The sequence below is a fragment of the Chiloscyllium punctatum genome, chromosome 1 (assembly GCF_047496795.1).
Source record: "Chiloscyllium punctatum isolate Juve2018m chromosome 1, sChiPun1.3, whole genome shotgun sequence".
NCBI lineage: Eukaryota > Metazoa > Chordata > Chondrichthyes > Orectolobiformes > Hemiscylliidae > Chiloscyllium > Chiloscyllium punctatum.
In genome coordinates this window covers 129,810,519-129,828,474 of record NC_092739.1, presented here as the reverse complement: position 1 = coordinate 129,828,474, position 17,956 = coordinate 129,810,519, and the positions used below count along the sequence as shown (strand labels likewise).

The 17,956-nt window shown below is 39.9% G+C and overlaps 1 protein-coding gene across 1 annotated transcript in view; it reads right to left on the bottom strand.

Annotated features, from left to right (window-relative positions):
- LOC140482679 (coiled-coil domain-containing protein 68-like) overlaps positions 1–17,956 on the bottom strand; it is a 67,499-nt gene that overhangs the window by 21,691 nt on the left and 27,852 nt on the right. The window lies entirely within an intron of this gene.

Below are 17,956 nucleotides of genomic sequence, written 5' to 3'. Positions count from 1 at the left end.
TCACACAGACATTCCCACCATTTTCCTCATCCCAAATGGGAGCTCAGGAAGTATTTTGGGGAATGCATTAGCATCGATTGAGAATTGGTTAAGATGGAATGTTGGGATTAGTATGTCTTTTTCAGGTTGGAAAGATGTAATCACAAGAATCAGACCTGGGGCCTCAAATATTTATTAACAATATCAATGACTTGTGGCAGTGCATCCATATTTGATGGCAACACAAAAAAAAAAGTGGGAGATCATGTTGTAAAGGGTACATAAGGAATCTGCAAGGTGATACAGATAGGTTGAGTGACTGGGCAAAAACTTGCCAATTTGAATTTAATGTCGGAAAGTGTGAGGCTATATACTTTGGAAGGAAGAATAAAAAGGCCAACTTTAATTTAAAAACAAACGTCAGACTTCAAAAAATGTACAACACAGATGGGTCTGGGTGTTCCTGTGCATGAAACATAAAATGTGGGTTTAGCAAGAAATTAAAAACATAAATCGAATTTTGCCTTTTATCATTGGAGACTGAAGTTTAAAAATCAGAGAAGTCTTGATACAACTGTATAGTGTGTTGGTGGGGCTGAACCTGAAATAATGTCAACAGTTTTGATCCAAAGAGGATACACTGGCACTGGAGGCTATTCAAAGAAATTCACTGGGCTGATTCCTGGGGTGAAGAGTTTACAATTAGGGAGTTCTGAAGCTGGGTCACTGGACCCAAAACATTAACTCTGCTTTCTCTCTCTAGATGCTGCCAGATCTACTGAATTTTTCATGCAATATCTACTTTTGTTGGTGTTGTACAAATACGGAGGGCTTGTTACAACTGTACACAGGTAAAAACAATGACTGCAGATGCTGGAAACCAGATTCTAGATTAGTGGTGCTGGAAAAGCACAGCAGTTCAGGCAGCATCCGAGGCGCAGGAAAATTGATGTTTCTGGCAAAAGCCCTTCATCAGGAATGCTGAAGGGCTTTTGCCCAAAACGTCGATTTTACTGCTCCTCGGGTGCTGCCTGAATTTAGATTAGATTACTTACAGTGTGGAAACAGGCCCTTCGGCCCAACAAGTCCACACCACCCCGCCGAAGTGCAACCCACCCATACCCCTACATTTACCCCTTACCTAACACTATGGGCAATTTAGCATGGCCAATTCACCTGACCTGCACATCTTTGGACTGTGGGAGGAAACCGGAGCACCCGGAGGAAACCCACGCAGACACGGGGAGAACGTGCAAACTCCACACAGTCAGTCGACTGAGGCTTTTCCAGCTGTGCTTTTCCAGCACCACTAATCCAGAATACAACTGTACACAGCATTAGTGAGGCCTGACCTGGAGTATGGGTACAGTTTTGGTCCCCATATTTAATAAAGGATATACTGGCATTGGAGACAGATTAAAAGAGATTCGTGAGGTTGATTCCCGTGTGGTGACCTATCAAGAATGGCTAAGCAGCTTAGGCCTTTATTCATTAGAGTTTAGAAGAATGAATCTTACTGAAACACACAAGATTGTGAGGGGGCTTGACAGGGAAGATGTTGAGAAGATGTTTCTACCAGTGGGGCATCTTGAACCATTTTGACATGGTTACAGAATAACAGGACATTCATTTAAAATAGAGATGTGGAGGATTTTTTTTCCCAGATGGCAATGAATGTCTTAAATTCTCCACTTCAAAAAATTGTAGAGGCTAGATCATGGAAAGTTAATGTATTTAAAGAAGGGTAGAGTGGACTTTTTAAATATCAGGGTGTTGATGCTTATGCTGAGCTTGCATGAAAGAGTAGTTGAAGCCTATGGCAGATCAGCCATGATCTTGTTAAATGGTGGACCAAGCTTGAGGGGCAAATGTCCTACTCTTGCTGCTATTTCTTATTTTGTCACATACTAGCTGACTTAAAAACAAGGAGCAGGAGTAGGCCTTTCAGCCTCTTGAGCATGCTCTGCCATTCAATAAGATCATGGCCAAACTGAGTGTAACTTCAAAAGTTCATTCCCACCTAACCCTGATTAACTTTCAGCCTCTTACTTAACATGAATCAATGCATCTTAAAAATAGTCAAGAACTTTGTTTCCATCAACTTTTCAGGAAGACATTTCCAAAGACTCACACCTATTAAATAAATGACTCCTTGACTGTCCCGTAAAAGAAAACATCCTCTGTCAAGATCTCTCAGGATCATCTTACCCTTCTATCTAAAGTCCAGCAGATAGAAGTCTAATCTGTCCTATCTTTTCTGGTAAGACTTATTCCAGGTATGGTAAACCTCCTCTGAACTGCTTCTATCCTTACATCCTTCCTTAAATCACAGGACTCATAATGTATGCAGTGCTCCAGATGTTGTCTCACCAATCCCCTCTAGAACTGAAGCATAAGTTTTTACATTTGTATTCAATTACTTCAGTAGTAAATTAAAATATTCCATTCGCTGTACCTGCAAACTAACTTTTTGAGAATCAAGCACGAGAAGACTCAGATCCTTATGTATCTAAGAGCTTGACATCATTTCTCTCATCATTTAGATAATATTCCTCTTTTCCATTCTTCCTTTCAAGATGGACAATTTTGCATTTTTTCCACATTGTACTCCATTTGCAACATCTTTCTTTACTCAGTTAAACTATTTATATCCCTTTGCAGTTTCCTTATGACCTCCTCACAACTTAATTTCCTTCCTATCTTTGTGTCATTAGCAGATTTAGCAACAATTCTTCTGTCCCTTCATCTAAGTAATTTATATAAATTATAAAGTATTAGGATTCCAGCAGATGATCCCTATGGCACATCAGTCTTGCCAGCCAGAAAGTGACCCAGTTATGCCTACTGTCTGCTTCCTGTGACCTAACTAAATCTTCTATCATGCCAATATGTTAGCACTACATATGAGCTCTTATTTTCTACAACAACCTTTGATGAGGCATCTTCTGAAAAGACTTCTGGAGACCTAAGTACAGTACATCTGTTGGTTCTACTTTATCTGCAGCACTTGTTTCTTCCTCAAAATACTCCAATCGGTTGGTTAAACTTGATTTCCCTTTCGCAAAACCATGTTATCTTTGTTTACTTATCTTGAATTTATCTGTGTCTTGCCACAACTTCCTTAAAAATAGCTCTAAACACTTTCACAATTACAGATGTTAAGTTAACTGGCCTATCTGCTTTTGGGTAGTTGTTAGTTCTAGAAAACGGATTTTTAAAAAAATTTCAGCACCTTTAATCAGTATCAGCTGGTTGGCTTATATTGCATTTAGAGGTGAGATATACATTTCTGTCCAGTGTCATAGCCATTTTTTAAATTCTTGTATACAAGTGTGATCTTCTTCATTTCCTCACCAAATATTCTCTTTAACTGAGATTATGATTAAGTGCAGATTTTTCATAGATGTTTCACTGTAGTTGAGTTGGCCAGAGCAGTGTGAGTTGTGACTCCTGACTTCACATGCTGGATACATGGAGTCCTGGAATGGCTTTGGGGCATCAGCCGCAGCAATGGAATAGCAAGGACTCTTGGCTGTGGTAGACCTGGACCGTAGACTCTTTCGGCGGTGAGAGGTGTCGGTGCCCAGAGCAGGGTTCCTGGCTCCTGTCGGCAAGGACAGGGGACCTTGCAGAAGTGTTGGAGCCATGTTTGAAACCCCAGCGGGTTTCTCTACATTTCTTTGAACTTCAAAATGGCACCAGATTGTGGCAACAGAACAGTTTTCATTGTATCTCCTTAGATATATGTGATGATAAATCATTCATTCATTCATTAGCATTGAATCAGTAGCAAATCTATGTACATGTCCAAAAGGGACTGGGTTAAGACTGCCAAAATACATTCCACAGAGGGGTTAATGAGACTGACAAACAAGAAAACTTTCATTCCTTCATAAGGCTAACTTCACAGTGGGGTTAGGAATAACAAGGAGGTATCTGAATAACTGGGAATGGGGAAAGCTCAGTAGGTAATCTCATCAAAAACACATTTTGTACATGTGCAATGACAAATTGAATTAGGGGATAAAGCCCTAGCACTAAGATATACAACACCTTTAAATGGGATTCGAGATCGCTCCAGTAACTGTATGAGCAATTGTGTGTAGGGCTGGCTAAATGTCTAAATAATCCAGTCCATCAATAACTATTTGCACTTGGAAGTAAATACAGGTTGGAACATGTACTAAATCTCTCAGTACACCTCCTGTACCCAAAATCAGTGTCCCACTTTAAAATGAAGACCAATGAAGTTATGTTGAAGCAAATAAAAGTTTACAAATGCTTTGGAGTGAATCAAAAGTGCCTTTGAACAAAATGTCTTGGAGAATCAAACAAAATGTTCTAGAGATCAATACATGCTGTCAAAAAGTCATTTTTAATAAATGCAGATCATGAATCTGCTATTGGTGACGTGGGTGGAATGCTCCCCTGATTCATAATGAGTCAGAACAATTTTGTCTGTGTGAGCTAGGCTTGAAATTTGAAATTTGTCATGATGAATGACAGGATTCAAAATGGATACATTTAATAAGATTGAACACCTGAGAAAAGAGAAAACTCAGACGATAAGGGACTTTGATGGAAGGTCACAATTGTAGATTAGATCTTTCACTGGGACCACAAGCCACCTCCTGTAGTCATAATTTAATTATTCATATTAGGTTCTAGGGCTTGAAGATTACTCAAATCAATATTTTATCATTTTTCAAATGCTGCATTTCCTACTGCCTGTGAGCTTCAGTGACTAAAGAAAGCTCATGACAATGAAAGCTGCAGCATTAAAATAACTATCAATGTCACGGTCTAACACCACAGACCATGCTGATGTGCATTTTGATTAAATTGTAAAGAGCTGTTCATGGTTACATACATTAAGGATCTCAGCAATTGTTGTAAATGAGATATTGCTTCAGTTGTTACAAGACATGAGTGGTGGTCTTGGAATCGGGATGAGTAGGAACATGGGAATAGTCAAAACATGTGGCGCTGGATAAACACAGCTAATCAGGCAGCATCCAAATATCTGGAGAATTGAAGTTTCAGGCACAAGCCTTTCATCAGGAATATGGGAGTTGGCCATTTGGCCCCTATGTCCTTCTCTGCCATTAGGGAGGCTGTAATAGGGCAGTGAGAGGTGGGAGGAGATAGATCAGAGCCTGAAGAAGGAATCAGGCCAGAAATATTAGATCTGGAGGGGCCTTGGTCTGGCTCAAGATCAAAGAATGTGAGCACACTTCCTGTCAGCATATTGGAAGAATAGTTCATGTCTGGAAAATGGACAGTGTGTGTGGTCAAATTTACAGACCAGGGCATACAGATTGTTAACACCAGGTAGAAGAACTGATGGCTAGTAGTATGAGTTTTTTAAAGGGGACATACAGTACAAGAAAATAGGGGAAGTGGAATTATCATTGGACTGTTAGTCCAGAGACGCAAGTAATGTTCTGGAAAGACAGGTTCGAATCCTGGTGGAATTTGAATTCAATGAAAATCTGGAATTAAGATCCTAATGATGACCAAAAATCTATTGTTGATTGTCAGAAAAATCCATCTGGTTCACTAATGGCAGTTAGGGAATGAAACTGCCATCCACATCTGGTCTGGCTTACAACTGACTCCAGACCCACAGCAATGTGGTTGACTTTATGGGCAATAAATGCTGCTCCAGCTAGTGAAGTCCTCACCCAATGAATGAATAAAAAAAAACAAAATCAACTTTAATTGATTCTTCTGGTGCAGCCAGACAGGCAGGCTGTTAAAAACAAGATTATTAACACAATCAACTGAAAATTACTTCCAATATTTTCCAACAGGATATGCATATTCCTAAGTAAGCCAGGAGTAACAGGAAGTTATACAAGGCAGGGCCTTTACATGTCAGAAAGAAGACAATGTATTTTTAACCTGTCTATAGAATTTCTGGGAACGAACAGGGATGCGGTGAAGTGTATAAGAGCTGCTTGATCTTTGTCTCCTGTCAGCTGCTGTGCATCAGTAATACCTTTATTTCAGGATGAAAGTGGGCCAATGTGAATCAGACGCAATGGGTAAAATCTCACTCAATATTTCCAATGAGTAGGCACTCAATTCACTGGAGCAACTGCCCAATTGAAAATTACTCGGAGTTAATACACAAACAGTACTATTTCAATATAAAAAAAACTGACAGCATTCTCTGGTTCATTTCCTTGGGTAATGTTTTGATCACTCAGAGTCAATAGGTCTTGTTTAAAATTTAAACTTGGCAGTTAACCATCTGCCATCATTAACTGATACATTCCCCACAGCAACCCATCTACCAATCAGAGTCCACTTGCTAACCAATCAGTACTTTCCTCTTATACAGTATAAATGTTATTTTCTACTTACAATTTCGTTGCTTGCAATTTTGGCCAACAAGACTTCAATGAAATTTCAGTCTTCAATGAAATGTGCCTTTTTCAGCAAATATTCAGATGATAAAATCGTTCATTTAATAGTAGATCTTTTGAGTGCAGTTTTGGACACTTTATTGAAAGGGCAGAAGGCCAGAAGCATGTATATGGTCTAGGATGATACAGATGTGAACCTGGATCTTTGAATGACTTAGGGAGGGTGTTAAAAAGTCTCATCTGTAAGTTCAGACTGGGAACTTGGATTGTAGGGTGAAGAAGTAATACGCAGCAGCTTTCAATTTCACCCCAAAGTTCCAGCTGCCAAGTAGTCAGGCAATCCATCTACATTTAGCCCCCTACTCCATTAGTTGGGCTATAGGTGTCATTCAATTTATATACAAACAAGGTGCAAGAGTAGGCCACCTGGCCCTTCAAGTCTATTATGCCACTGAATAAGATCATGGCTGCTCTGATTTTTACCCTCAACTCTACATTCCTGAATAACTCCAATAATCTTTCATTCTCGGTAATCTACAATCTACATACCTCTGCCATAAAATGTTTTCAGTTTCCGTATCCAATACCTTTTGAAGAAGGGAATTCAAACAACTCATAACTCCCTGAGAGAAAACTGTTTTCTTCATCTCTGTATAAAGTGGCCAAACCCTTATTTTTAAATGATTATTTTTAGTTCTAGAAACCAATCTGCCACTCCTTATCAATCTGATCCCATTTCTTTAACGTTTTGGAAATGCTCAGCATTGGATTATACTATAAATTTAATATTATAAGGAGTTCTAATAAATGCATCAGCATAAGGCCTATATATGCAATTCTGTTCATGTTTACATTTTATTCCAGGTCAAATGCTAAACCTAGAATTAGTTATTCAAGAGCAAGATAACTTTAACTAACAAACATAATAAATTCTTGGGTTAGGTTTGGCAGTATCAAACATGATAACTCTTTCTCTTAAATGATTCAGTACCTGACAAAAAAGTGCCTGCATTAATAACTTTGGTTCATCTTATATTCATAAGCTTAAATGAATTAAAGTGCAATGAAATGGATTAAAATAAAATTGATGAAAAAGTTCATAATTCATGTCTCATTTCATTATTTATATTTCTTACTGTTCTAATCATAAATTCACTCTTCCCGAGAACTCAGAAATGGTCCTGAACTTGATCATGACCAATTCATTAACCATTGTGATGCAAACCTATAGCTTTGTCCTTCTGAAGGAGCAACACGGAAAATCTTGGGCCCTGATTTGAACTTTGGTTCATTTTTGGACAAGTGGACAAGAAGACAAGCTGAAAATGTGCTTGCTCCTTCAGCAAAGATGCCGGTCAATACAATGCTAGGTAAGAAATCAGTAGAATGAAGCAGAAGAGTCGTCCATAGATACAGGGAAAACAGAAGAATCAACCATGTCATTAGGGATGGGTGAGGAAGGTTGTGGAATGTGCTTGCCAATGGGAAGGGTAGTGCCCATTCTGGAGGAGGTGGAAGTATTCCTATGTGGAAAGGAGCTCCTCTGGCACCAGAGGAAAAGTTAAAATAGACTCACACGATTGGGTCACTTCTGGCCCATAGATCTTCTTTCCTATTTCCATCACCATATGAGAAAGGTGGCTTCCCTGTTAAGATCACCAGTTACACTGACAGTAGGGTCTGCATGATTCTCTGTGGAACACTACTATATACAGAAGCACCTCCACTGGGTTTCCTTGCCACCTATTCTGATGCAATTCTCCAGTGGATCAGAAACCAGATCAATTTATCCGCTCATTAAGAGTCATTCTTTGAGAACAGCACTGGTAACAATCTCAAGGCAGGTCTCAATCTTATTGCAAATCTTTTCTGCTTTCAGATAATTCTCAATATAATGCAGCAGGATTGGAGGGTTTGAGCTGTGGGAGAGGCTGAATAGGCTGGAGCTTTTTTCACTGGAACATTGGAGGCTGAGGTGTGACCTTACAGTGGTTTATAAAATCATGAGGGGCATGGATAGGGTAAATAGCCCACATCTTTTTCCAAGGGTAGATGAGTCCAAAACTAGAGGGCATTGGTTTAAGATGAGAGATGAAAGATTTAAAAGGGATCTGAGAAGCTACTTTTTCATGCAGAGGATGGTGCACGTATGCCAAAGGAAGTGGTAGAGGCAGGAACAATTACAACGTCAAAAGGCATTTGGATGGGTACATGAATAGGAAAGGTTTAGAAAGATATGGACCAAATGCTGCTCAATGGAACTTGATCAGTTTAGGATATCTGGTTGGAGCAAACAAGTTGGACCAAAGGGTGTATTTCTGTGCTGTGGCTCTAAACCACCACCAATTCAACAAGAATATGTATCTTGTTGAGAACTCTCTATTTTTATGGGCACCTTAATTTCCTAAGAAACCTGGTAGGCAATTATCCTCATCCGCCAACCTGATGACTTTTTTAAAGACATCCAATCAGATTTGTACCACACTCTCAAAAGCCAGATATCCCCGAAAATGTCTTCACTTTCAATTTTTTTTTCCTTAAATAGTGCCTTGAAGCATCTTACCAGTTACTAAAGTCAGGGCAATTTATGAACAAGTTTCCCAGTAGTGTTCTATTTCCCTTTGAAAAATGCTTGAAACTGTGGTAGCAACCCACTACTCTCAGGAAACAACACGAGTATAGCATTTTCATGGCAACCTGATCATAACTTCTTCAAAGATTTTAACCTGTTTATAATTTAAGCACGAAGACTGATCCATTCAAAAATTCTTTATTCCAGAATCAAGAGTCAGACCTGAGGATTCAACAATGCTCAGGTCAGTTCAAAGAATCTTTTTAAAGAAATACATTAGAGATTGCCTGGTATACCTTTTGCAAATCAAAGATGATTCTGGCACAGGCAGCTAAATATCAGGGAGACAGGTATTCCATCTCATGCTTTGGTAATCATCAGAATATTAGCAGACAAAATGTGAGACAAGAATTTTCTTTGGCCTTTACATCTTTCTCAAATAACCACACTGAATGTCTTGACATTATTTGGACAGAATTAAGAATATTCAGGAGCTTTATGCTGCTAAAGCACAGCAAATATGGCATCAAACCAAAAACAAATTACTGAGTTCAGATTGTCAAGTACTCCTGGATGTGGGTGTATGGAAGACAAGACAGTGTGCGGAAGATGAATATATTTCTGACTGTGGGTGCCATCAGATCTCCTGGAATTATGTCCCAGCAGCAAAATGGCTTTGACATTGACCATATGTGCAATTTCCAATAGAAGTGCTGCCAGCATGGTTTAATAATGCGTGGACTTGTTTTCTTGAACTGTGTCAGATAACTTAGGTAGAGTCACTGCTACCAATCCTTCAGGTTGATAGCAACCTTAGTTACAGATACCAAGTAGGAAAGGATGGTAACATGGAATTTTGTGCAGAAGCTAGGTTAAATATTGATAAGTAGGATTTATTACATATTGCTTAGTCACTAACATTGCATCTGAGACACATGAGTGTCTCTTGTGAGACATCAAGCTCAACGTATGGTTAGGTATACATTGCTAATATTGAAACTCTCTAATAATACATTTACGCTTTACTGATCACTGCAACTCTGCTTTATATCCTAATAGGCAGGGATTATCCAATGATGTCAGTTAACTTGCAGGTACTGATTGTCTTATATATTTCTCCCAAGTTTTTCTGGTTATTAAATTCTTTACACAATTTTTCATGTTTATTTATGAAATTAGTATCACTGGACCTGAAATATTAACTGCGCTTCCTGTCCATAGATGCTGTCAGATCTGCTACATATTTCCAGCAATTTCTTATTTGTGTCAGTTTCCAGCACCTACAATTCTTTCAGTTTTTTGCAGTAGCACACATTGCTGTCACTGAGCGTCAGTGGTGGAGGGATTGGATGTTTGTGGATATGGTGCTAACCAAATGGGCTGCTTTATCCTAGATGGTACCAAGCTTTGTTAGTGTTGTTAAAGCAGCATTCAACCAGGCAAGAAGGAAGTATCCCATCATACTCCTGACTTGTGCCTTGTAAATAATGGACAGGCTTTGGGGAGTCAGGAGGTATTGTTTAACACTGGATTCTTATCCTCTAATCTGCTCTGGTACCCATTTTATATGGCTATCCAATTCAGTTTCTGGACGTGGAACCCCCAGATTGTTGATAGTGGGGAATTCAATGATGGTAATGCCAGTTAATGTCAAAGAGTGATCGTTAGATTCCCTCTTGTTGGAGATAACCATTGCCTGTCACTTGTATAGTGTGAATATTACTTGCCATTAGTCAGTCTGGTTATTGTAAGTTCTTGCTGCACTTGAACATAAACTGGTTTAGTATCTGAGTGGTCACAAATGGTGCTGAACATTGTTCTATCATCAGTGAACATCCTCACTTCTGAGCTTTGTAATGGAGGAAAACCATTAATTAAGCAGCTGAAGATATTTGGGCTTGGGATACTCGGCTAAGTAAATGCAGAGATGTTCTGAACCTGCATAAAGTAGATCTGCTGCTTGTGTGCAGGTTGAAGTTAGACTTATTGCTATACTGGAACATTAGTGGATTGGTTTTTGCTCCTGAATGCCCTTGTAGGAATCATTATGTGGCAGAAGTGCATTGCAGAAACATTGCAGTAAGTGGATCGGAGATGTGCTGTAAGTATGTGGAGAAGCTGGCATTATCAGATGCCAAGGTTCTCGAAAATTGGGTGCCCTGAGCCGTTCGAATGAGATGCCAAAATAGAGGTCCAAAGAAGCAAGCAGGGAACTGGAGTTGTATAGTACGGATTCTAATTTTCACATCAGGTATTGTCAATGTCTATTTCATATCGGCACCATGGTAGGATAGGAACGTACTAATTAATGCAGCAAGGTTCAGTGTTATTGATGGTGATAGCAAGAAAAAAAATACTCATTAATAGACATCCTGCTGCTCCCTAGTGAGAAATTTGCCCTGATGTCCTGGTTTCTGTTGGAAAATATAACTTTTTGCACCCGCCATCAAGATATGCCTTGTCAAATTCTCCCAGATTTCTTGACATGAATTATGTCTTTCAGGGCCCTATATAATTCCACCCCAGGTCTTCAGCAGATAAGCAGTAAAGGTTTGCTAGATTTCTTTTATTCTTGCACAGAATATGGACATTGCTGGCTGGATCAGCATTTATTGCCCATACCTAAATGCTCAGAGAGCAGTTAAGCATCAACCACGCTGCTGTCCATCTGGACTGGCATTAAGGCCAGCCCAAGTAAGAACAGCAGACCTCCTTCTGTAAAGGGTAGAATGAACTAGGTGAACTTTTACAACAATTTACAGTGACTATATTGGTTGCCATTCCAAATTTTGATTGAATTTAAACTTTACTATATGCCGTAATGGAATTTAAACCCATGTCCCTATAACATAAACCTGGAGTTGTGGGTTGCTGGTTCAGTGAAAGTACCACTAAACCACAGCCGTTTACATCATAGCTGAGATACATAATGGTGTCTTGAAGACTGCAGGCTTAACTTAAGAGCAAGTACTCATTACTGTTTCACACAGCAAGACTACAACAAACTGGGCCGCTCCTACCAAGAACAGTCCTTTATATCCTGATGAGGAACCAATTTTGTGATGTCAATTAACTCTCTCAGGTACTAAAAACAACAATTCTGCAGAGATACACAGAAGTGCCACAATAAGGTTTTTATCTTCAGCCAGGTAAACATATAACAGACTACACACGCTTCCCGCTTCTTGCTTGCCTACCTTTAGGATTAGGACAATTTTTCCAATCTAAAAGCAACATTTCCTTCTTATGTTGAATTATATTTTGTAGCTCGCTTAAGACACTAAAACTGCATTATACCAACCTAGAACCTCTTCCCCCATTTTAACACCTCATGCCTTTAAATTTCTGACCTCACCTCGCTTGTTCCATTAGGCATGACAATTTATCTACTTGCCTTAACTGGTTTACTTACCTCTTAATGTTGATAAATAGCACACCAAAGAAAGACCATTGGAAAGCTCTCCCCAACTTTAAACTTCTCTACCTCAGAAGGTATTGGAGGCAAGTACAATGAATATTTTTAGATTCATTCTTATTAAGCAAGTGAATCAAAGGGTTTTTAAAAATATATTCACTTGTGGCCAGTATTTTTAGTTGCCCTTAAGAAGGTAGTACTGAGCTGCCTTCTTGAACTGAAGCAACGCATGCACCTCTGCACAACACCATTCAGAGGATTTTGACCCAGCGACAGTGAAGGAACGGCAATATATTTCCAAGTTAGGATAGTGACTGCGTGGGGGGAAGAACTTGGTGTTTTTATGTATCTGCTGTTCTGATCCTTCTGGATCTTGGATTTGGAAGGTGCTGTCTAAGGATTTTTCTGCAGAACTTTGGCAGTTCATCTTGTAGGTAGTACACACTGCAGCTACTGAGCATCAATGTGGAGGGCCTGGATGTGGTGCCAATCAAGCGGGCTGCTTTGTCCTAGGTTGTGTTAAGCTCCTTGAGTGTTGTTGCACTCATAAAGGCAAGTGGGGAGTATTCCATCACAATCTTGATTTGTAGGAGAGCGTGAGGACTGTTGAAGGGTTGATGAAGGGCTTATGCTGAAACATGGATTCTCCTGCTTCTCAGATGCTTCCTGAATTGCTGTGCTTTTCCAGCACCACACTCTTGACTCCAATCTTGATTTGTGCTTTGTAGTTGGTGGACAGACTTTGGGTGTCAAGAGGTGAGTTACTTGCCACAGTGTTCCTAGTCTTTGACCTGGTCTTGTAGCCTTTGTGTTTATATGGTGAGTCTAGTTAAGTTTCAGGTAACCCCCCCACAATGTTTTAGTGAGGGACTATCTGGGGGTAAATGGGAATATGGAATTCAATGCCCACCCAGGGCAGCGAGGAACCTGTTGAATGACAGAGCAGGAGCAGGGTTGAAGGACTCAATAGTCAACTTCCGCTTCTCATGTCCACACCCTTCTGGCCACCTTTAAAACAAGGTCCAGCAATTCTGGAAGGCTATTCAACTTTTATCGGAAGAGGTATGAGAACTCTAGACTTTTGCCATGATCAGCTTAGGAATGTCCCCCTTGGCATCCCTGTGATGCAACAGAGAATTATAAAATGGCATTCTCAACTCATTCATGTTGTTGCCGGGTCTCACCACTGACACTTCCAATTAAAATTGGGGCTATATATTGTGAGAAAATTACTTTATTTTAGCTTTGACAAAGGGTCAGTTAGACTCAAAACATCAGCTCTTTTCTCTCCTAACAGATGCTGCCAGACCTGCTGAGATTTTCCAGCATTTTCTCTTTTGGTTTCAGATTCCAGCATCCACAGTAATTTGCTTTTATCCAGTGTTTAACTCACTGCCACCTCTCTCCCAGGAAATGCCTACCCTGAAGAAGTACTGCTCTTCTCTGCGACAGGATTTTCGTTTGTCTCTCCTGCTGTCCACCTTCACTGCTTTCCTTTTCTCTCTCAGTGTTAGACAAGGTATTTACTAAGACTCGCTTCCACAGCCATATTTCCTTCCTCATTGACTGCCTTCGCCTCCAATTTACTCCACATGGATTTCAACTCAAATTCCACCCTGCATGCAGCCTCCAGGATTATAGATACTTGCACAATATACAACATTTTTCCAACTGCTGTTCTCACCGCATCCTAAAAGCCACACCCAGGGCCATGCGCCGCCACATGAAAGCACTTGATACTTCCCTCTCACAGCATCGACTTACTTTTAGCTTTGACAAAGGGTCAGTTAGACTCGAAACGTCAGCTCTTTTCTCTCCTAACAGATGCTGCCAGACCTGCTGAGATTTTCCAGCATTTTATCTTTTGGTTTCAGATTCCAGCATCCTCAGTAATTTGCTTTTTTACTTTATTTTTTGTTTTGTGTGTTACAGTATGGATGAAGACAATAACTGTGCTGATTGTTTTATTAAACTATGTTGTAATCTCTTCAGACCAAGTGAAAAATGCTTCCATTAAGTTATTGCAATACAATTTTCAGTGTTCTTGTGGTCTTAAGGAGGTTGGCAATTCCCCTAATTTGTTTCAATGGCATCATTTCCATCTGACTGCTGAAAAGATTGTTATAATTAGAGCTTCACATTGTTCGCTATATAAATAAGAGGCTTTCAAAATACTTGATGAAACTGGTTTCCTGATAAGTGACCTGGGACAATTTTGAATTTCTACCAACTTCTACAGGAAATTATTTGTATGATTTGTGGACAGCAAACTCTGCTGAAATCACTCTTGAGTAAAACAAATTTCATTGCCTCTATGTGTAACAACACAATGACAGTAATGCCATCAAATTGTAATGCTCAGTAAATTGAAGTGACTCAGTTACCACAGAATGGCGCCCAGTTTCTTGTTAGAACTTTAGTCGAAGTGGATGTCTATGTGTAGTTTGTACTATGTTTCTAGCTATTCAATGATGTTTCTGCAAAGTTACAGCACATAAACAGGAGACACCCCATGAAAATTTGACTCCGCCCCTTCTTCCCTGAGCTGTGTACTTATCCTTCTTTTGCCCTCAGGTGACGTTGTATATTGATCACTGTGTTCCACTATTGTCACATCTCACCAGAGCAAATTGTGAAACTGAATTCAGTTAATCAACCCTTTGTTAATTTGTACCCAATCATTTATCAACAAGTTACCAGACAAGTTTTTTTTCTAATTTCATGGGACCTCAAGGAGGGTAAATTAGTTTGGGGGAGTCAAGAACTGTTATGGTGCAAATTGTCTTGGAGAAGTTGGGATAAGCTGCCTTCTTGAAATGTTACAGTCCTGTTAAGGTGGAAGCTCTAGAATTTTGATCCCATGTCAATGGAAAAACAATGGTATAGTTCCACATCAAGATTGTGGTTTGTAGGGGAACATTGAGTTAGTGATGTTCCCATGCATTTGCTCCTCTCATCCTTCTAGATAGTAAAGATCACAGGTTTGGAAGGTGCTGTTGAAGGAGCCTTGGTGAATTACTGCAGTGCATTGTGTAGATGGTGCACACAGCGACAATTGTGCATCAATTGTGAAGTGAATAAAAGTCAAAGATGGTGGATGGGGTGCCAATTAAATGGCCCTGGATAGTGTCAATCTTCTTGAGTGTCATTAGATCCGCACCCATTCAGGCAAGTGTGGAGCATTCCCTCACACTTTTGCCTTGCAGATGGTGGACAGAATTTTGGGTGGCAAGTGGTGAGTTACTAGCCTAGCCTCCAACCTGCTCTGTAGTTCTATTACTGGTCCAGTTCAGTTTCTAGTCAATGTTTACTCTCAGGATATTGCTATGTTTAATTCAGTGATGATAATGTCATTGAATGTGAAGAGACAATGGTTACATTCTCTTTCTTGTTGGAGATGTCATCACCATGCACTTTTGTGTTGTAAATGCCAGCATGAACAAAGCGGGGTGTTGGTTTAGCTCAGTTGGGTGGACAGTTGGTTTACATAGTAGTTTGATGCCAATCGTGTGGGTTCAATTCCTGTATCAGCTGAGGTTACCATGGAGGACTCTCCTTCTCAATCTTTCCCCTTGCCTGAGGTACGGTGGCCATCAGGTGAAATCACCATCAATTGTTTCTCTCTAATGAGAGGCCTGGAGTAGGTAAAGTTATGGTGACACAATTATGAACAAAGAAGGCTCCTTCAACAGGGTACCCTACCATTCCAAAGACCTACAACATCTTTAGATCTCCTTTTTAAATTAAAACAAGTTGTATTTTGGATATCCAGTAGCATAAATTGTATTTCACTTTAAACTGCGCACTTCACAAGATATGCAAAGTACAACCTGTCCCCATTCCCATTTCCACTTAACTTCACTCATCCTGGTAAAAAAGATCAGGACTATTACTTCCATGATGACATTTTGGACAATCTCTCCATTAATATAAAATCTCAGATCATAGTGTCCAACATTATATAAATGATTGAAAATCATAAGAAATAGGAGTGGAACTAGGGTCATTCGGCCCATCGAATCCACTCCGCCATTCAATCATGGCTGATGGGCATTTCAATGCCAATTACCCGCACTCTCCCCGTATCCCTTAATTCCTTGCGAGATTACGAATTTATCAATCTCTGCCTTGAAGACACTTAACATCCCGGCCTCCACTGCACTCAGGCTGAAGAAGTGTCTCCTCGTTTCCATTTTAAATTGACCCTCCCTAATTCTAAGGCTGTGCCCACGAGTCCTAGTATCCCTGCCTGACGGAAACAATTTCCCAGCATCCACCCTTTCTAAGCCATGCATTATCTTGTAAGTTTCTATTAGATCTCCCCTCAAACTTCTGAACTCTAATGAATACAATCCCAGGGTCCTCAGCTGTTCATCGTATTCCAGGAATCTCCGCTGGACACACTCCAGTGCCAGTATGTCCTTCCTGAAGTGTGGGGCCCAAAACTGGACACAGTATTCTATATGGGGCCTAACCAGAGCTTTATGAAGTCTTAGTAGCAACTCACTGGTTTTACATTCCAACCCTCTTGAAATAAATGACAATATTACATTTGCATTCTTAACCACAGACTCAACCTGCAAGTCAATCTTTAGAGAATCCTGTACAAGCATGCCAAATCCCTTTAAACTTTGGCTTTATGAATTTTCTCACCGTTTATAAAATAGTCCATGCTTATGTTCTTTTTTCCAAAGTGCAAGACCTCACATTTGCTCACATTGAATTTCATCAGCCATTTCTTGGACCATTTTCCTAAACTGTCCAAATTTTTCTGTAGCCTCCCCACCTCCTCAGAACTACCTGCCTGTCCACCTAACTTTGTATCATTGGCAAACTTCACCAGTCTCTTCATCCAGATCATTTATATATAAAGTGAACAGCTGGGACTCCAACACTGAACGCTATGGGACACCACTTGTCACAAGCTGCCATTCCCAACTCTCTGCCTTCGGTCAGTCAGCCAATCCTCAATCCATGTCAATAGCTCACCTCGAACACCATGGGCCCTCACCTTATTCAGCAGCCTCCTGTGAGGCGCCTTATCAAAGGGTTTTTGTAAGTCTATGCAGATAACATTTCATAATTTGGCAGCAGTTATTGAACAAACCTGAGTGTACCAAGAATTGAACTGACAATCAATTTTAGATTAGCAATAGGGCTCATAATGTGGCTCACTTTACTCACTCAAAAGTTATGTATATATTCATATGCATAAACCAACATTGTGCAGACTAAAGGAAATTGTTAAGATGTTTTGCATTCTCAAATAAAAGCTTGGGGAACACGTTCCATATGCATTGCTCATGGTAGCTGTTAACAAATTATCTATTCCCTGGTGCACATTCTAAAGCAAAGCCTCAGCCAATTAGAAACCAGTTGCCTATGAATCTGCATCCTGTTTTCCATGCAGCATAAATTGTTACCTTTGAGATTTGCTATTCTTGTGACTGTTCAGATGACTGCAAGTTGAAATACATTGACAGCATGTCTCTTTTTTTCAGGTTCCTGCTGCTTCCATTATCCTCCAATATTCTAAATCCCAGTTCTGATGAAGAATCACTGTATTCAAAATGTTAACATTTTTCTCTCTTCACAGACGCCGACAGACCTGCTGACTTT